General features: G+C 38.9%; 1 protein-coding gene across 4 annotated transcripts in view; it reads left to right on the top strand.

Moving 5' to 3' along the window:
• The first annotated feature begins 12,390 nt into the window (after positions 1-12,390).
• Positions 12,391-21,749, top strand: part of LOC105233778 (hormone receptor 4) — a 126,009-nt gene continuing 116,650 nt past the window's right edge. Inside the window, exon 1 of one of the 4 annotated variants that reach the window (XM_049447883.1) lies at positions 12,391-13,749. The gene's annotated coding sequence lies outside the window, so the exon portion shown is untranslated. Of the gene's footprint in view, positions 13,750-20,613; positions 21,596-21,749 lie in introns of those variants that run through there. The other 3 variants (XM_049447886.1, XM_049447884.1, XM_049447885.1) reach the window with 3 other exon arrangements.

Here is a 21,749-nt window from a genome sequence, read left to right as displayed (position 1 = left end):
AATTCTTAAGCTTTAGAACTGCAACCGCGTCCCTCCCCTTTCTTTTCCGGAAAGCAGAATGCCCGTCAAATATTTTTCTTTTTATGTTTGTTATTTTATTTTTTTTTTTCGTTTCCGATCGACTTCCTCCTACTATGAATATCTTTCCGTTTTTCTAATTTTTAAAAACTTCTATACTAGTCCAAAAATTAATCAGGGAGATAGTTCTAATAAAGTAGTGGAACATTTTGCTCACAACCAAAGCGCCACAATACAATGTGTCTCAACTTTTATAAGCAATTGAGTTCAAATAAAAGACTCTCGAATTTTTTTTATCTTAAACTTTTACCATTTTTCTTATGTTGCATCCCTACTAATTTCTATATCAATATTAGATCACAGTATATGAAGTAAAAATCGGTCTAAGGGGCCATTTAATGACACGAATTCTTGTAATAATCGAATCTTCAATATTTTCTTGCAATAATTCGATTGTGTTCTCGCAATAATTTGTTTGTATTTTTCCAATTGCCGCCATAAAAAATTGGTTGTCATCGATCTATACCGCTATGATGCTTTTCTTTAAAAAATCGTTATCGTTTTCATGTTGTTCACGTTGTTTACGTAGGTTAAATGGCTTCAGCTCTTGAGTGAGAACAGAAAAATTTTATACGTATGCAAACCCGAATCTTTTCTCAAAAAGGAGGCTGCCTGGTTGTGGTTTGACACAGTCGCAACTCTTGAGAACGGCTTGAAATCGACAAATTGGGTCTTCAGCAATACTTGCCTGAACGTCAGCAATACTCTCAATACCTCGAGCGTTTTATTTTATTGGCACTTGAAAATTATGTAAAGAAATTGTGCGCTCTAAATTTTCAACAATTCGAAGATGATGATGTATGGTTATTACTGCCATAAAATGGCAAAAGCGCTTGTAAAGTTACAATTGAAGAACGATTATTGAGATAATAAAATTGAGTAACTTGTAAATGTTGATTTAACGAATATATTTGATGAAATTGTAAACATTACTGAAAGCAATGAAAAAATGCCCGAAACGACACTTAGAATTCATATCATACCCATTAGAAAATCCCATATTATGAGAAGAAGTTATGACGAAAATAAGGCCTAAAACTGTTGAAGAGAAGAGATTGATATGTGGGCTAAAAATTAAGGTGAAACTCTTCTCTGAAGATGTATTAAGGTAAAGCAGCGTCATGCATCTAACGAAACCTTGTTGGTCAAATAAGTCCGTCTCTTAATTTAATGGCACAATTCAGCCTCGTCACACTTGTGATAACGAGTTAATTGCATAAACTGATAATTTCAAGTTCGTTTCTTTGTTATCATTGTTAGAATAATTTAACCAATTTTTGCAATTTTAACGTTCTTAAAATACCAAATGTAGAAAATAAGAGGTGATTTACTGATCAGCAGCAGCTGCGGAAGTGTTGGCGAAGAAATATTGTTTCATGGCTTGACACCATTGCGAAAAGGTGTTACTTAAACTGAAACTTATATATATATATATATATAGTGCATATATATATATAGTACATATGTACATACACATTTCAAATAGTACGAAGTTACGCAAATTTAATTGGGCATTGCAAGATCGGTTAGAAAACCAATATTCCACACATGCGTGACTTCAAATGTTCACCAATAGATATACATTAGAGCGGGTCGACTTTTCTTTATAAAATCGCATTTACGGGAAATTTTCAAATGATCATTCTGAACAATTCTGCCTAACATACAATGAGTCTTAAACCGATTTCAAGCCACCGATTTTTAAGTGAAGTTTAAAAATCCAAAGAATCGGTTATATGAAACATATGTGATATAGTTATCCGATTTGGAAAATTCCGATAAATGATCAATAGAATAAAAAAATGTACCTAGGCATTAAATTTCATTCGGATATCTCAAAACCTGAAGAATCTTAAAAAAGTCGCATTAAAAATCGCTGGCTCAAAATCAATTTAGATAATGGTAGTCGCTTAGGAAAATTTGTACAGAATAAACCGTAGAATTATTAATTGATTCCCTGTAAATCGACCCGCTCTTATATACATAAACACACCTTCGTATACAAAAAAGTAAACACGCTTACATATATCTCCAAATTCAGCGCTGCTAGTAGAACTAAGGCGCCTCACCTTCGGGTGCGCACCGAAGACATGACCCAACCCAAACTCTAACCATAAATCGTTTTTATTGCCACTTCCTCTTTACAGAAAATTACATAAGAATTCTATTTATCTTCCTCGATTTAAAACGCTACAAATTTGTTGTGCCCCAATGCAGCGACTTGTTATTGTTGTCAATGTACGTGTGCATTGTAGTTGTTCTTGCATTATGCACTCATGTTGTTGTGCGCTGCATACTTCTTGTCACGCAGCGGTTACTCATGCAACTCTGAGTATAGTAAATAAATCATAAAGTTCGCTCATGGTTGGCAGACCCCAGACCCCAGTCACCAGACTCCGGCTGCAACAACAAGTCCTCGTTGCTGCCTGCAGCTTTCAGGCTCACCAAGTCCATAACCAGAGCCGAATATATTCGTATACTCACACATAGCGGTGTTTTTTTTATTGTTTTTGGTGCAAAAGTGTAGCAGCTTTATGAATATTTGATTTCATTTGATTTGAATATTTTGTCCCTGCGCCTTTAGCATGCCACTACCACATGCGGCACTCACTGCATCTATGTTGGCGCATAATTCGCTGCTATTTTGGCTTTTGCTGCGCTATTAATAATAACATTTTTCCACTGCAATAACATTTTTCATGCGAGCACTGCGCATTTTTTCAATTTGAATAAATAAATTGAGTTACCACCTTAAATGCAGTCTTTGTTGTTGTGTCGTCGACACCGTTGCCCGCCACGTTAAGTGCTTCGTTGGCTATTATGTCAACAAGATGCAAATTAGCTATGAAATTCTTTCCGTAAAATAGAAATCCATAAGCCAAGCTTAGCTGCAAACAAGATCGGCTTGAGTTGAGTGTTATGCCAAGCGAGCGATTCAAATTAATCGGCTCAGAGCAGAATTTATCGTTAAGCCCACTCAAGCGAAAATATTATGCAGCGAAGGTTTAACAAATCCATTGCAAAATAAAATCTTAGAAATAATATTTAATATGAAGTATTTATGAGAGTAAAATGTTTTCCAAACTTTCTTTATGTTCCACTATTATAGTTATACGAAGGTTTGAAAATGTTAGCAAAAACCCAAGATATTAATTTTGGTACAGAAGTTTGATTTATACAAGGTGGGCTCCAAATTAAACAGGACAAATGGTTTTTTCGGTAAGAGTTTTGCCAATTTTAAAACAAAACTTAATGTTAGCTCTTTGTTCGAAGCTCATTTTTGCACCGATAACACAATATACTAACACATAAAACGCAATAATTTCACTACAATCAATGAAATGTCATGAAATTCTCACTCGACAATAGATAGTAGATTAAAACACATCAGTCGACATATAGATGGCGCCACCATCCTGTTTACTTTGGAACGCTCTTGTACCTACGTATCCGTTAAGACTCGCCAGAAATCATCTTTTGGTTAAAACTTGCATCAACTTTTTACTTTTGTTTCTTATAAATGTTTACCAAAGTGCTATTAGCACATTTCCTTAACCAGTTTAATAACTTTTATGTTCTTTTCCCACGACTGTTTCCAGTGATCATTATTTCGTCCTAACTCTGCGTTATACGTATATAATATATTATATATGTAATATATATTGAACCCTACGGCTCTGCGGGAGAGCAACTGGCCCCAATCATCATCGTCATCATCTTCTACATGTCCTACAGGTGCATAGGGCCAAAATGAGCCTCTTTTTTACCTTGTGCTAGCATTTTGACATCAACTTTTTCGGACCTTAGATATCTCGATATCCAAATATCGATATCAGCAGGTTTGAGTGGCTCCGTCTTTCCGTCAGCTACCTTGTGGATTCTACTCGATAGTATGCCGGGTGATTATGGCCCCAGCCAGCCACACTCTCTATTGAGAACTTACGCCCACATGATGGCGTGATCTTAAGTTCGTGTTAGGGACAGAAAATGTGGCAAATATTGCCAAGTCATTGGCTTCGCAGCCATATAGAAGTGTACACTTAACATTGGAGTTTATTTTATTACGTCGCGTAATGATCGAAAGCTTGTTTGGCCTTCTTTATATGGTTGGTAATTTCCTTCTTTGTTGCTACTTTTACAGAAAATCCTGCCGAGAAATAGAAAGATTTCACATTTTCGAATTATATGCCATCGACTTGGAAGCTCTGCACATAGGTGGTGTTTCTACGCAACTTCAATTTTGGCGATGTTAATTATGCGGACTACTTTCGCTGCTGTTTCTTGCAACATAGCTTTTATCAATTTCAGCAAAGGAAACATAAAATGTCTGCATAGTCTAGAGACATTAGACCCTAGTTTGTTCCTTCGTTTCGCGAGTGTATTATTACATTACTATACCTAATACGTTGCTAAAAACAAGCGTTGAGAGAGTCAAACTCTGACGGACGCCCATCTCTACATTTATTCGATTACTGTACCAAATATCCATATCAGAGTATAATGCTCTTATCAAGTTAATAGTTTTGAGGGAACCATCTATAAACTAAAGCAATACAGGTTGCAGTGTTAAAATTCGATGAAGATGTGAAATAGATGCCCCCCCTATTTCACACTGAACTGATTGCTCTACTATTCCACATAGGCTCTTAACCTGGTTAAATCAGGATTATACTGCAAGAAAGTCTGCTTGTTATTTTCTCATTATTGGAACCAAAACATGTAAGACTTCATGAGCTCTTACACTCTGTCAGTCAGCCTTTATTGGGAAGATTGATGATAGTACCTCCGTTTTGCTCTAGGAATAGATGAACTTTGGCCCAGAAGTCCGCGATTACGGGGCTGATCAGGCGAACTGTTTTTTCATAGCTTGTCTTTAAAAGCTCGGGTGAGATGTTGTCTGGTCCAGCTAATTTTTTTTTAGTGTTTCTATTGCGGTTATAATTTTTTCCTTACTTGGATAGTCAGTTGAGATTTGCTCATGTCGCAAGTGCATTGAACAAATGCAAATGAATTCTACGTTTCTAGGTAGTGACGAAAGCTTACAGGAGTAATATTCTCTCCAGACTCTTTGCTTTTAAGCAGTAGCTGTGACATATTCTCTATAAGAGTTAGTCAGTTTAGGCGTTGCCGTATGCGAATCCATGTTGCATTTAGTTTTCGGCCACTGATTGCGCTTCCATTTCCATCGCATTTGCCAATGCCTGCTTGTCACGTCGACCGCTGCTTTTGATTTGCTTGCTTAGAGTACTATAAATAAATTGCCGCTCTGCTTCTTGCCACATTCTGGATTATCAAGAGGTTCATTTATCTTAATCATCACTCTTTATATTTCTATGATCTATAAATAATTTAATGAAGAGCTTGAAATCTTAACATCGATTCTTTACGTTCGTTCGTTAGCAACGACAAAGCCAATACATGCGTCTAACTATCCAAATAAGTAAATATTTTTTCATACATACTTCCCAGGTTATTCATTAATAACCTAAAGTATAATACTTTCAAAAATAAGAGTTTGTAAGCAGAGTATTTAGGTGGATTTAAAAGGTATTTATATCAATAATGTTTAATTTGGACCACTGTGAAGGACCGAGATCTTCAGTACCCAAATAGTGGAACTTGAAAAAACCCGGAAACCGCTACAAGTTTGTCAAAATGTTATCGATAATATCTGCGCAGGTCTCTACGGTACGATTAAATCTTATAATAATATCGACATATTCGTCTGATTCATTTGATTCATTTGATTTCAAATTGGACTAAATTTAAGTAGAAAATAATTTTTTTCTCATTTTATAAGTCAATAATACGCTCAATATTTCCTACACATATTTTATTGCCAATAGCATAAAGAAATGAAAACATTAAATTTACATAAATTTCAAAGAATTTTATTGAATTCGTGATCATAAATCAAACTATAAAAAGACAATAAGATAAGTAATTCAAACACAATAGCAGAAATATGCTTTCACACACACACACTCCCATCTATACATACACGTACGAACAAATACCGTAATAAATACCAGCTGTGATCAGCGTCGCTCGCTGACTTCGCTGACCCGTCAAGTCAAAGGTGTCACATTTGCACCAACATGGAAGACAACAACACACGCCACAACAATGGCGCTCACACACGTCGCGGCAATTGAGATGTCATCTGCATAGATTAAATGGAAATTTTAAGCATATTAAAGTGTTTGACGTTGTACCAGGCCAGCCAGTGTATAATTGTTAGTGGCCACTTGGACCACCCCAAAGTCAAAATGATATGACTCAATAACCGTTGCACGAACGCCGCCGACGATCGAAGAAGGTGTTGTAAAAATGTTCGAAACGCAATTTATGTGCGTTTTCATGTATTATTAACGGGTTTCTTTATTGCAGGATTTGCTGTTCCTCCTCAGCGGTTAATATCGCATTGATTTTGGTCGCAGGGCTACAGTGTTGTACAGCTATTAGTACGCACAGTTGTATCTAAAGTAATATACCTATTCGCTCATATCTGCGACTTTTATGATCTCCACCTGGTCTGACTGTCATTTTCATTCGCTGCAACATCTGAATAAACCGACTCTTGTATGTGTCATGTGGAGGTTATTAAGTTCATATTTAGGTAATAATTCTATCTAAGCTCAACTTAGTAATTTTCGTACTAGAATTTAGAGAATAACAGTAATTTTAGCCAACTGTTAGGTGTAAGAAAAAGAGTTTATAGTGATAATGAGCTCATTATGGTTAAGTTTACTGAAAAATTATAAAAAAATTGTATGACTTTGTTCATAATTTTAAGATTCTTAATTTATTCTTCAAAACCTATGTCGTCCTACGTCCTTTCAAGTAATCCTCCTTGGCCACAATATACTTCTGACAACGTTTTTTGCAATCCTCGAAACAGTTGTGAAAGTCGGTTTCCGGCGTAACCTTCAATGCGTGTAGCGATTTGCGTTTAATAGCTTCAATTGACTCAAAACGGGTTTCCCAAAGCGGTAATTTCACTTTGCTGAATAGCCAGCAGTCACAAGGAGCTAAGTCAAGCGAATACGGTGATTACGGCACGGTATTTTTTGAATATTTGGCGAAAAAAGTCATGAAGAATCAATGCAGTATGCAACGATGCATTATCGTGGTGCAAAAACCAAGAGTTTTCGGCCATAATTTTGGTCTGAATAGCTTCGCCCAAAGGTCGTATGAGCTTAGATAGTACTCCTTGTTGACAGTTTGGCCGGAATTCGGAGTTTAACTCACCTCGATAATCGAAGAAAGCTGTCAACATAACCTTGATTTTTGACATGCTTTGACTTAGTGTTTTGGGCTTCGGCTCATCTTTGCCACTATATTCGTCCGATTGATCATCCGTTTCCGGTTCGTAAGCATAGATCCAAGACTGATCGCCAGTAATAATACATTTCATGACATCCTGGTGGTCGGAAAGCATTGTTTCAGAGACCTTAACGCGACACTGTTTTTCGAAAAAATTCAGTGATTTTGTAACTTTCACTTTGCTTAGGCGCAAATGATCTTTGAAATTGGTTTTCACTGATTCTTCCGATATTCTAACGATGCCAGTAAGAGCTGTGACTATCTAATCGACGATTAGAATCTCAAGTACCAATTCTATTCTATTGACTTGTTGATCATCATTAGTTCATGTTGATGGCCGCCCTGGCCGTTGTTCGTCGTCAATGCGTTGTCGACCCTCTTTGAATAATTGGAATCAAAAACGCTTGCTCGCGACAATGCTAAGCAATTCAACTATTTATTTGGTAATCTACTTTTCGACCGCTGTTCAACTGGTAATTTTCTCATACATTTATATATTTTCTAGACGTCAATTTTCAGAATTTTCTCAGAAAGCCGATTCACTGTCAAAATAAGATAAGCCATTCGAAAAGCTTTTGCAATTGGTAAGTCCTAAATATTATATTTTATTGGAATTGCTACAGGAGTTACTACATGTAAGCTGTATGTTTCCAGACTGGGAAGCTCACCGTAGAAAGCATCAAGTTCTTTAGGAATTTTTCCATCTAGGTTATTATTATAGTCGCATTTACGTCAGACAATATACTTTGAAGTAGGAAGGTAGTATAGGGTGATTTTTTAAGAGCTTGATAACTTTTTTTTAAAAAAAACGCATAAAATTTGCAAAATCTCATCGGTTCTTTATTTGAAACGTTAGATTGGTTCATGACATTTACTTTTTGAAGATAATTTCATTTAAATGTTGACCGCGGCTGCGTCTTAGGTGGTCCATTCGGAAAGTCCAATTTTGGGCAACTTTTTCGAGCATTTCGGCCGGAATAGCCCGAATTTCTTCGGAAATGTTGTCTTCCAAAGCTGGAATAGTTGCTGGCTTATTTCTGTAGACTTTAGACTTGACGTAGCCCCACAAAAAATAGTCTAAAGGCGTTAAATCGCATGATCTTGGTGGCCAACTTACGGGTCCATTTCTTGAGATGAATTGTTGTCCGAAGTTTTCCCTCAAAATGGCCATAGAATCGCGAGCTGTGTGGCATGTAGCGCCATCTTGTTGAAACCACATGTCAACCAAGTTCAGTTCTTCCATTTTTGGCAACAAAAAGTTTGTTAGCATCGAACGATAGCGATCGCCATTCACCGTAACGTTGCGTCCAACAGCATCTTTGAAAAAATACGGTCCAATGATTCCACCAGCGTACAAACCACACCAAACAGTGCATTTTTCGGGATGCATGGGCAGTTCTTGAACGGCTTCTGGTTGCTCTTCACCCCAAATGCGGCAATTTTGCTTATTTACGTAGCCATTCAACCAGAAATGAGCCTCATCGCTGAACAAAATTTGTCGATAAAAAAGCGCGAAACACATTTCGAACCGAACACTGATTTTGGTAATAAAATTCAATGATTTGCAAGCGTTGCTCGTTAGTAAGTCTATTCATGATGAAATGTCAAAGCATACTGAGCATCTTTCTCTTTGACACCATGTCTGAAATCCCACGTGATCTGTCAAATACTAATGCATGAAAATCCTAACCTCAAAAAAATCACCCGTTATATATAGTGGCTGAAGATATTTTTGCTAGGATATAAATGCGATCTGGGCAAAAAAATAGCTGATGAAATTGTGAAAATTTCCATCTTTTTGGCTATCAAACCAGAACAGGAAATGCTCAAGCCGCTAAAAACGATACTTAATGAAATAATCGAAAGTTCCGGAAGAGCGAATAGGCGTCAGTACCGCCGACATATATAGCAAGTACAAGATACTAGCTATGAGAGAGACGCTGAAATAGTTACCTTCAGTGCTTCTGTCCATATTTATCTAGAAGTGCTGTAGAAGAACTCTCTGAGTATCAAAATTAGTTATCAATTGTCAAGTTCTATGTTTGGCCATACAGTTGGCGAGTATAACCTATCCTAACTTACCATAGGCGCGTTGTATTATATAATCTCTCTTCAGTAAATTTTATATTTGTGTCTAAAGGAAAAAGCTAAACACGAGTTTATTTAAGAAATTAAATAATTAGTGATGCATATTTCATAAAATTATTAATTAAACATTATAAGCATAATTATGCAACTTAATTGTTTTGCAGCTGCAAAATGCAACGTGTCAATTTGCTTGCATCTCAAAATAGCATATGCAAATTTGCAACAACAAACACATCCACACACAGATGCACAGGCGCTGCGCCATTGATAGAATACAATGATTGCTTGTAACTACAGCAACAACAGCCAGCCAGCGTAAGCCAACGCGACGGCAACAGGTAAGTTTGTGAATAAACAAGGTTAAAGTTTCCGAACACAAAATTTATCAATGAAGCCACCCACGTGCCACAAAGCTAGCTGCTGGGCCAGAAGGCAAGTAGATAAACGAAACAGCGAAACAGCGAATCAGCGAGGTAGCGAATGAGCCAACGAGCCAATTCCGTATGCCAAATGTCAGTACAACGTGGGTGGGTATATAATGAATCGTACGCTACAGCGTATCTAAAGCCGATGTATCGATTGCTGCCGCTGCATTGCGATACCTCCCTCTGGCCCGTTATGTATTGTAAAAGCAATGTGCTGTTGAATAACTGAAAGCTGCAAGCTCATTGACGGCGAAAGCTTTTTGCGTTTGTGTGTGCTTTTGCAGCACCATTTGAAAGAAATGGTACAGTATTGTTGTGTGTGTAGCATTGTTTGCGAGCAGTTTCGTATTTTCAAATGTGAAAGCTTCCTGCCGAACGGTTGTATGCTTTCAAATTCAAATATTAGCGCAATTTGCACACGAAGCACATTTATAAACGTAAGCATTGAATACTCCTTCTAATAAGTTAAATTAATTATTTCATTTATAGCACAAGAAACAACTTTTTCAACAAAATAGGTTATATTAGATCGAAGATTGCATATGTGGTCCTTTGTGAGGCCATAGAAAAGGAGAAATCCAGTGTTTGGACTTATAGATTAGCAAAACGCTCAGCAGCCAAAACAAATTTGCAAAGGCGGTTAATTTCAACTCCCGCCAATTCGATGGGATGTCTAAAGGCATGCGCTCTCAAGTGTTAAAGTTTCGACCTCTCAAACGCGGGACAGTCAAGAAGGAAGTATTGAGCTGTTTCCACCTCATCTTCTTCCTTACAGCGCCTGCAAATGGCGTCTGGCAAAATTCCCAACCTTACAGCATGGACTTCAATAAGGCAAAGGTCTTTTAAAAACCCGAAAACTAGGGAGTGGCTAGCCTTACTGAAGGCAAAGAGATCACTAGATCTCCTGCGTTCAATCTTGGACCAAAAGACTTTTGCGACAGCGCAAGTACCGATGCTGGCCAAGCGCTGGCCAAGCTACCGCGAAGCCCAGCTATCTGGTAGTAGAGTGGTAGTCCTCGGCTTGGAAGACACTGCAATAGTCAGGAAGTCTGAAGCTGGAGTTGATAGAGAGCTGCTGACAGTAAACCAATCGATCAGCCTCCCCCCATCCCCATCGTTGAAAAAGCCACTCTCCTCCAACGACCTCTTCCCACCCATAGTAGCTCCTTCGTCGATATATGGGCAGAGAAGAAGCCGCTAGAGTTCATTTTGGCGACTCTATGATCTAAGTGATCCGCTACAAAGTCAAATTGTGTGAGGATATCTGAGTGTACAGATGTGTGTTCTTTTACGAACCCAGATTCTCTGAGTCTAACAGCCACTTGCTACTGCTCTGACGTATTATTAACTTCAATATGCAAATTTAACTTGGTGAGTCATAGAGTAAAACCCTTTAAAGTGAGAAATCAATTAATTAACATAGGCTTCTCTAGGTATTTCTAGTAACTCCGCTTAGTATTTATATACATACTTATATAAAACATAAACATAAATATCTTACAACTATTCAGACTCGATTTCTTTGTCAGCTGACCATTTCTGCATTAATCTGTAAAAGTTTTATAGACACAGCGGAGACGCACACAAAATCAAGAGCTGACAGCGGTAACCAGATTTTATTGAGCAGCAGCGCCATTTCGTGCACAATGTGTGACAGCAGCAGCGCTAGAATCGGACGAGAATGAGTGGGCTGTAAGATCACCGTCAAACAAAATGAAGTGAAAACGAAAAACCACGAAACTCTGCGAAGAATAGGCGAAATGAACGCGCTAAAGCATACAACCCACACAACCCCAAGCTAAGTGTTGCCCAAGGCACGAGGCAATATCCAATAAAATACCAAGTCCAACTTATGGGGGCTGACAATCAGACACATACATACACGCACACGCATGCACAGTTGCACAGATAGAAATACGCCCCTGGAAATGGAAGAGGCTTAGGTCGTGTTAGAAGCCAACAACAACGGACGAGTTAAGCTGAAAGAAAAGCAGTTGAAAATTTGCGGGGGAACACATACAAACGAACTAACCAATACAGTACATAGAATTAAAGTGGTTTGGCGCGGATGACAACAACAATGCCAGCGGCGGTGGCGTTGGCGGGGAAAGGTGGCGCGCGGTATGAGGCCATAACAACAACACCGCCTTAGACGTTTGCCTACACAGCCAAGCAGAAGTGTGACAAAAACACATACCAACAGGCGCGCATACCCACACAGGAACCCACACACGCACTTGCACATGCAATAGGCGTACTTATGACCCATACACACGAAACATGTACATATATGGTTACTTAGCGCGCCTTTGCGCAAATCCAAGCAAACGTCCACAACTATGTATAATATAAACATACTTATATATATATATATATACATGTAGAATGTACACAAAAATATAAGGCGATGATCAGCCCACGATCGCCATACGCCAGCGCCGAGCTGCGGAGCTTTAGCCGGAGCAAAGTTTGATGCCGAAAACGTTGAATGAACCGTGAATGGAGCGGACGACTTGAATTAACGCGCTAACAACACTGAGTATCGCGTGCAACTTTGCAACGGAGAGAGTGATCTTCCAGCAGTCGGTGCCAATACCAATTCCAATGCCGGCATGTCAGTGTAAGCCAAACAGTTTAACGTGCAAAAAGCGCGATCAAAGTGGCGATCTTGCAATCTGGCAATTGTAGCGCGCGTGTTACATCAAATCTTGGGCGAAGTGCGCCAAATAAAAAAAAACCACAGCGCAATAATAACAAAAATAAAAATATATGCGAAATTAATAATTATAAAAGTTGCACAACAAAGCCGCTTCGCATAAAAATACTACATCCGGTTCTAGAGGTGCAACGCAAGTACTTCAAGTTAGTGTTTGTGTGTGTGCGCGTGTGTTGAAAAGTATACTAAAACGCAATTGAGAAGGAAATAAAAGTGCAAGAGAAACGCTTGTTTGTGTACCTCGCAAGCGCTGCATCGTACGCTTTAAGGTCTCGTTGCACGCGCAGGCGCCGCTTGCTTGCGCTCCTTACGCCAGGCCGCCATATGTGCGTCGCCGAAAGTGCAGTGCAAATCAAAAGTGACCATCTTTTCTAAGCAAATAAAAATCAAATTGCGTGTTTCAAATCTAAGTGAAATCATCTGTTGACTAAGTCTGTGCAAAAACGCCAAATATAAGTGCGCGCGCCGCACAGACCAAGCGTAAGCGCAACGGCAACTCCAACCATCATCTGCATAAATCGTATGTGCCGCCGGCTTTTCATACGCGCTGTTAACATACAGTGCGCTCGTGCGTATATCTGAGCGACTCCAACTAAGTTATGCGCTCCAGTATCCCAGTGCGATCGCTATCATTCGTTATGCCCCACCGTGTTATTCCGCCATTTAGGCATTTTGCATTCTATACCGCCTTATCGGCGAACAGCATCTCGCATTGTACAACACCGGTCGGGCGTGTTTAGGGAGCGCGTGCGCGCTACTGTAGTTGACACTAGTAATTGAAACCACTACCGCTGGCATATACGCGCTCTATTAGCCCATTGGTTGTTGGGGCATATAACGCGCGCGCCGCGGCCACGTTTGTCAACGCATATCGCTTTGCCACCATCTCCGCTTTGCTAGCGCGCGGCAGCTATCTATGCGCACTGGTAATTAATTATGTTTGCATCGCGTAAGTTGACAATCGAGTCGCAATCGCTAACATTTCAGCAGTGAATTTGTGGCTACGAAGCCGCGTTATCAACGCAGATTTCAGCTTTATTAACTTTTGGCATATGAACTTAAGTTTGCAGTTTCCGGTACCTAGTGCGTGCAATCACGCGCCCAAAATGCTTCGGGGTGAGTATGATTTTTTAATTATATAAATCATTATTATGTATATTCTCAAAATATTTCTTTGTTGTAAATACATATAATATTTACAAAATGGTCTCAATCAAGAAGGAACCGAAGATTCATCGCACCATACATAGATCTATAGGCCCTTTCTAATGCTGAAGTATTAGTCATATTAGTTTAGTTGAGATCTAAGTTTGATACTTCGTCCAGTACCTTGAACTACAAAGCTCTAATATACCCAAGTCGAATTCTAGTTAAGGCTGGGCAAGAGCAGAGGAAGAGTTTCAGCGTTCCTGCACTTGTGATCGCTAATAAAGCCCATACGATTCGCATGTGTTGGCTATAAGTTAGAGGGTTGGTCCGGAAGGTAATAGGACTGTGTCGATTTAAAAAAATGTATTGAATAGGCGTTACAATTATTTAAAAACTCTCAAAATAGGCTCCTCCTGCTTCGATGCAGCGCTGCCAGCGTGATTTCAAAGCATTGAAGGCGTCATGGAAGGCATTCTCCGGAATAGCCTTGAAAGCCAAGATGCATGCAGCTTGGATTTCCTCTGTCGTCTCAAAATGCTTACCTTTCATCGGCCTTTTCAGGCAAGGAAACAAAAAAAAATGGGGATGGGACCACATCTGGACTGTAGAGCGGCTGCGGAAGCGTAGGGATGCCTATCTTGGTTAGGAAAGGAGGTATGAGCCGGGGCGTTGTCCTGGGACCCGATTTACCCTGCGTTTGAGTCTCTTAAAAACTTCCACGTAAACGCGTAGACGATTTGTCCAGAAGGAACCAATTCATGGTGTACGATGCAAAAAAGACAAAGAGCATCGTTTTTCTTTGGACTTTGTCATTCATCAGCGACCTTTTCCGACCCTCCAAAAAGACCTGGTGCCACAGAAATACACCACTTTTTGTTAAAACAGCATGTGGGTATCATATCAAACGTCTCTGTCGCAGATTGACTGAGTTTCACACAGAATTAAAACGCGTATTTCACTCATAGAAACACGTCGCTCGGAAATGTTTGTCCTGATTCTCCAGTTGCTCGGAGACAACTGACCAGACGCTAGTGCATTAGCTAGGAACGTCCTCTACCAAATCCAGTCGGTGCACGCACGCTCCTAAGTGCAGTCGCGGCGAAAGAAAATCAGTCATATTACTTTCCGGACAAACCCTGTATGACCTGTGACTGGGCCAACAAGCGTCCTGAAGTCTTTCGAGACCGTGGGGGTAGAAAACATGCTTCCTGGACTAACCACTATATACAGAGAAATGCTCATTGGTGTTCATGTTTATTTCAGGCAAGACCAGATTCACGTGTGTTGTTTTAAATCATTCCTAGCCACTATTTTTTTTTAGGATGTTCATACTGGTTTAGTGTGGCATCTTCCCCTAAAGCTTTCCATTAAGCTCTTCGATTATGATATACTAATATATTTGCTATATAGATATCTGGTAATATCCAGGCGATATTTCACGACCTTAGACAGTTATCGGACCAAGAAATATATTTACGGAGTTTTTGCTTTACCTTCTTTAGTGAAGTTGATGATATTTGCAGTTCTACCCGGACCTTTTCACTTACATGGCGTAAATTTTGGTCTGGTTTCTAATATCTATTTTAGGACTAGGTTAAAAATAACGTATATAGCCATTCAAAATTACTATAATTATTTTGTTTTATATTAATTATTGTTTTTCATAAAAGATAAAGGTTTGACAAGTAATGAGGCTTATTGCCGCGCTTTCTCTTTTTTCGGCATCCCTCTCCACTGATATATGTACCATCGCTCTAGCTTGTTTAGTTCGAGTGTATGGTGATAGTGCTCTTAGTCGTGCCTAGGTGGCGGAAACCAAACACCAAAGCTCACAATGGTTGGCTCCGCGCGCGATCCCTAAAGGGATCACCGTGTTGCAACATCCACCTTATTCGCCCGACATGTCACCCTGTGACTTTTTTTTGTTTCCTAAAACAAAATCGGTGGTCAAAGGAACCCATTTTGAGTCGATTACGGACATCCAGGCGGCCGTGACGAGGGTACTCGCGGTCATCCCAGTCGAAGCGTTCCAGAAATGTTACGAAGCATGGAAAACGCACTGGAATCGATGTATAGCTGTCCAAGGGGACTACTTTGAAGGGGACGGCAGAGTTGTAGAATGATTTTCAAATATACGGTTTTTGTGGAATCAGTCCCATTACTTAATTGTCATACCTCGTAAACTCCCTATTATCTATCACAAATTTTCTGCCGAAAATGCTGTCACTAGTCTCACTTATATATGTATAATGTGGGTACAGAATTTGAAAATTTGAAACAAATTTTATTTCTTATCAGAATTATTACAAAAAATAGTATTTTTCATTAAATTTGCTCTTCTCTTATGCTCCAATAACTGATTTTGCTCGAGCTGAACGCGGTAAGTTTATAAAGAGCTTTTTCTAACGTGCGTTTGTTTTTCAAAAGCAACCACATTAATAATATACTAAAATACGAAAAGAAATACATAGAGCAAGCGAAGCTTTTCTGTGAGAGCTTTTCATTGAGGAAAATTGCGTATTTCGCCCATTCATTGATACTTTACCCTCAGGCTTTTCACACTCAAGCACAAATATTAGCTAAGGCCTCCTCTCTTGTTTTTTCTCATCCACACTTCAATTCGTTCGGGTTCAACGTTGCCCACACATATAAACAATGTGAACAATGAATGTGTGTATACGTGTATTTCTATTTTTGTTTTGATAGCAAAGCAAAAGTTTTCCACAGCGCTCCCATACTTCCAGGGCAACAGTGATTCCTACCTCAACACCCATTTCACCATAGTAACGCGCCTACACACGATTCAGAATGTTACAAGTAAGCAAGAGATAAATAAGTTCGGGTGTAACCAAACATTTTACTCGTTGGCAACTTGCAAGGCTCCAAGCCTTGAAAACAATTTTTAGAAGTAAGATTAAATCGCCGATTTGGTCCATTTTCACAATGTATGCTAGGAATATGTGGGTCACCTCACACACAAAGTTTAAGTATAATCACACAAGTAGTTGCTGAGGTGGAAAATTTCCTATAAAGTTGGGCGGTGACACATCCAGTGTCCCAAACGAAAAACTCAAGTAGAATCAAAGCAGTATCCGACGGCGCAAAAACTAAGAGTTGTCGGCCATAATTCCGTTCTCTTTTTACGAATAGCTTCACGCAGATGACGTATAGCACTCAAATAGTATTCCTGCTTGACAGTTTGGCCGGTCGGTAGAAATTTGGAGTACACCACACCTCGATAATCGAAAAACTGTCAACATGAACTTAATTTTTGACCCATTTTTTTAACGTATTTTTTCGGCCTAGGTTCACTTTTGCCGCAATATTCATCCGATTTATCGTCTGTTTCCGGGTTATTGCCTATAATATAGGTTTCACGAAACTCTGGTAGTCGGAAAGCATTGTTTCACAGACATTACCCGACGCTATTGTTCGAAAAAATTTTGGAACCAATCATGTTTTAACTTCTCTTAGGCCCAACTGATCTTTCAGAATGGTTTTTACTGATCCCTCCGACACTAATGCCAGTAAGATCTCTGACTGTAATTCGTTGATTCTCAAGCACTAATTCCTTCTCATCATCCTGATCATTTATCTTTATATATTTACATCGCTTAGTTTTAGGTAACACGTACAACCGTTGAGTGAACAAAACTATTATACTCTTTTGCAACATTTTACAAGGGTATAAGAAAGCATAACACTATGACGATAATAATGATGTTAATGCGACAGGTGAAGTACGAACTTAATACAAAAACAAAAAAAAAGCATAATTATGAGCAAAAGTGATAATGAACAAAGGATATGGAATGTTTTGTTGGCTTAAAGCAGGAGGATTGCTTGCCATTAAAATCGATGATTAGTTAGTTTTAATTGAAATTATTTATTTATAGCAAACAAAACTATGGACGATTGGCAAAAATTACCGACTCGTAATAATTGACTCGTCTGCGTGATTATGATTTACTTGCTTTTAAGGAAATAAGTGAAGTTCAGTTTATAAGACAGTGATGCACTTTTTTATTCGAGCGGCAATATTTTTGCTCATATAGCAGTTTCTTCGAAACATTATCTCGTCTTTTCGGAATACCATTCGGCACTCAAAACTTGGATAATACTGCCGCTTTTGGGTTGAGTTGTTGCTAGAATATTCTGCCATTGGTTTAGGGAATGATGAGGAGTTAAAACTATTTATCTTCATATTAATCCGAATCTGAGAGTCTTGGAGATGAACATTATCTGAACATTCGCAATTTCTAATGTAAAAAGTCCAACAAATATAAACCAGTCTCTCGCACAACTCAAGTGTCCAAACAGTTGAGGTTAGTTCGGATCAAAGACTTATAGGGCGTAAGTGTTCACTTTCGAGAGATTAACCATACATACTTATGTAAGAATTTTATTTCTTATTCATATGACATTCAAAACCGCATCAATAATACATGCTAATTAATTTAGTATAATATTTTGAAATGTGCTTACAATACATACATACATATGTGTGTACATAAAGGTATGCATGTAAATGTCGTCACTTTCTGCTCATTACGTAAGCATATTGATTATATGTATGTATGTATTCATGCGCTAGAAGTGCTCCTGGCGGCACGCGCTCTCACTGCCTACCGTTATCACAACATTTAGCAGACAATAAATAGGCATACACGCAGATAAACAAACTGACAGCTAGGCAAATCAACGTCATCATTAACGAGGATATGAAGTTTATAGACAGTCCAACGCATATCATTCGCATTGGCCAACCAACGCAACACGCCCACACGTTACTGTTTAGTTTGGAAGTTTGTGGGATTGCGAGCTTGACTTTGTAAATTTATGAATTACACTTCGCTGGGCCCACATTAAAGTTGCTTACATATTTACATAGGAGTATATGTATATGTACAAGTATAAGTAGTCTCTTATGCTGAAACGTTTGCAATTAAGCGAAAGTAGTGCCTCCGAAATTAAAAAAAAAAAAAAACAAAGAACATTAAAGGATTAAACGGATTTCTTAATAAGCCTGCAAGTGCTTTAGTAAGCAAAAACTTTAGCTTGAGTCGTTTTTCTTCTAAGCTTTTGAAACTGAGGCCTTATCAAAGTTTCTAAAGTTTTTCTAAGAAGACTATACAAATGTAACTTCAAGTGGATGCATTTTATTTATAAAAGCTGAGTTCTGTTGTTCTATTTTTAATACCTATTAACTGCTTGTTCTTTTTTCTTCCAGTATTTGTGGCAAATCCCCTTAAATCTCTATAGGTACAAGAAAAGCCAGCGATATATTAAAAGAAGAGTTCTGGTGGCGCCTGTTTTTCCTTTCGCATGACTGACACTGATTAACAAAGAACCCAGTTCTGTCCCAAGTACCATGAAATCGCTGCTGAAAACTCTTAAGGGTAACTTGTAGTTAGTTGGTGAAACTGTGGATCAATATACCTCCTAAAGCCTTCCCTATTAATTTTAAAGGCTGTATTTAACAGCTTCAACTCAGTTTTATATTAAACCCACACTAAAAGTAGTTGAAGGAAACGAAGGCTACACTCGGAAGTCAAGATTATTTTCGAGATATTAGCCACCGCGGCAGTTTGAAATTTTGACTTCTTGTATCGAGCAACTTCATCGGCAGTACAAGGTAGTTCTGAGAGAACATTCTAAAAGCCTCGCCAAGCTTCCACTCGTAGTAAACGAACTCATAAAAAAACATACATCATCTGTCAAATAAATATGTGAAGCAAAGCGAAGCATAAGTTCTATGCGAAATAACCATTAGAGCATAACGGCAGCATAATCGTTTTAACGGATTATGAGACCTGAGTAGGTAGACAGTTGTTTACAGAATGACTTTGCGCACGCTGAAATTGTGGGTGGTGAGATAACGGACTTTGCTTTCTTTTAGTCACTAGTCAGCGCCAATACAACACTCTTTTCAGCCTTGTCATAATAACAGTGCGCGTCAATGTAATCAACAAGTTAATATCTTAAAGTAGTTAATGCCATTATTAAGTTGTGAAGCAAAAGCGCTGGACGTAACGCAGCACGCGTCCTGCATGGCTGTTAACGCCACTGTATATGTCATTTCCACGCATGTTTTGTTGCCGCGTTTTATCCTAACGCCAGCATGCTACCGCGCAGCGCTGTTACTGGCGTCATAAAACATTTAGAGTTGCGTAGCGTCGCAGGGTCTCAGCGCTGCACGCACACACTGCGGAATGTAGCAATGTCTCAACCGTTCAGCAACGCCAGCCGCTTCACTTGTTGCACTTCTCAGTAAAAAAAATGTACAACTTCAGAATTTCCTTTTTTCATTTGTTTTGCCGTGCTTTCACCTTTGACGTTTGCCACTGTTCGACGCAGCGGTTTAAACTACCCACACCCACTCCCACACGCCAGCTTACAGCAAGTACGCACTCTACTAAAAGCGCCTACACAGACACACATAAACATGCACGCACACGCACATACTTGTGTTTTTCCGCGCACTTTGCTTGCTTTACTCAGCTTTTCCTTTGCCATCACCGAGAGTTCGCTAGCTATCCCATTTTTTTGTCTCCTCACTTGTTTGCCGCGTTTATTTGGTTTTGTATTTATTTCCTCTGCGTTTTCTTTTTTTGCTCTTTTTTGTTTTTTTTTTGTGAAAAGCACATTCTTGCGCTTTCGGTCGCTTTTATTTTCGTTTGCACCTTCGCGCTTATTCATACATTTCGCTTTCGTTCGAATCTCCCACAGCTGTCTGCCCAACAGGCAGAGCGCGCGGCGCGCAAACGCTCGCCACCCATCTTCGGCAGCATGTCCCCACGCGCTTTTCCACCCGCTCGGCATACGTACGCTCGTATTTACCATTGCTAGTTGACGCCTGTTGCGTTGTTAGCTTTATTTTTGACGTCGTTATTGTTGCTGCCGCCAGCAACGGTCGCGGCTGACGCCACACAAACAACAACAACTGGCGCTGCTGCTGCTCACTTTAGTATCAGCGTTGATTTTCCAAATTCACTTTTACCGGCTAGCCGATAGTAGCGACTCGGTGGCTCGACGGCTCGACAGCGCGTCTCTCCCGGTAGTTTGTCTAGTGTGTTAAGAACTTTACGACATTTGTTTCGTTTCGTATCGCGTCAGCGAAAGTCGTTGCGCTCGAGCATCATTATCGTGCAAAATATTATACAACATACATACACTTGCGCCAAAATGTGGCAATTTCGCTATAAACGTTTATTTGCGCGGCCGAGTAGCAGTTAGGAAAAATTCGTAAAATAACAGATTTTTTTTTTTTGTTATACGTGAAATAAATAACAGCACTAATTTATCAAAATACACAAATAATCGGTGCTGAAATTCCGTCGCGCGAATGCTACGAAAACGCAAAAAAGTGCTCAAATGACCGTCGGTGGTAAAGTGTGGGTTGTCGGGTTTCATTTGCCGCCGGCACGCGTGAGTCGAAGTACAAAAGTTGAATCGCGTTAAAATAACAATTTTTTATACAAATTATAATAAATTTTTGAATGTAAATGTTTTTAACCGCGCGGAAGTAAAACAATTTTGGCTTTAAGAAAATAAAATGCGGAAAAAAAATCTTTTGTGAAAAATATAAATGTGCATAATGAAGCGTCAAAATGTCTTTATCGTCAATTTTTGAAAACATGTTAAGCCAAAACATGGAAATACAATTTTATACTGAATTTTCGTTTTTTAAAAATATACAATAAACAGTTAAGAATTGCGTAAAGCAGTGCAAATAACTAAAGTGCGTGAGATAAACATTTAAAATGGCTGCTTAAAATGCTGCAATGATTTTATAAACCAAGAAAAAATGTAGGTAAATATCTATATATATTTGAGATATGAAAAAATAACAAAAATAAAATAAAAAATATTTCTGATATGTATGTGCAAGAGCAAAATTATAATGAACTTAAAGAACATTAAACAGCAAACTTCAACAGCTTGCTGAAACATAATCTTTTTTTCAA

Source organism: Bactrocera dorsalis, chromosome 2, assembly GCF_023373825.1.
Source record: "Bactrocera dorsalis isolate Fly_Bdor chromosome 2, ASM2337382v1, whole genome shotgun sequence".
NCBI classification, from domain to species: Eukaryota; Metazoa; Arthropoda; class Insecta; order Diptera; family Tephritidae; genus Bactrocera; species Bactrocera dorsalis.
The sequence above is the reverse complement of the archived record's forward strand: the minus strand, read 5'-3'. Positions and strand labels throughout refer to the sequence as shown.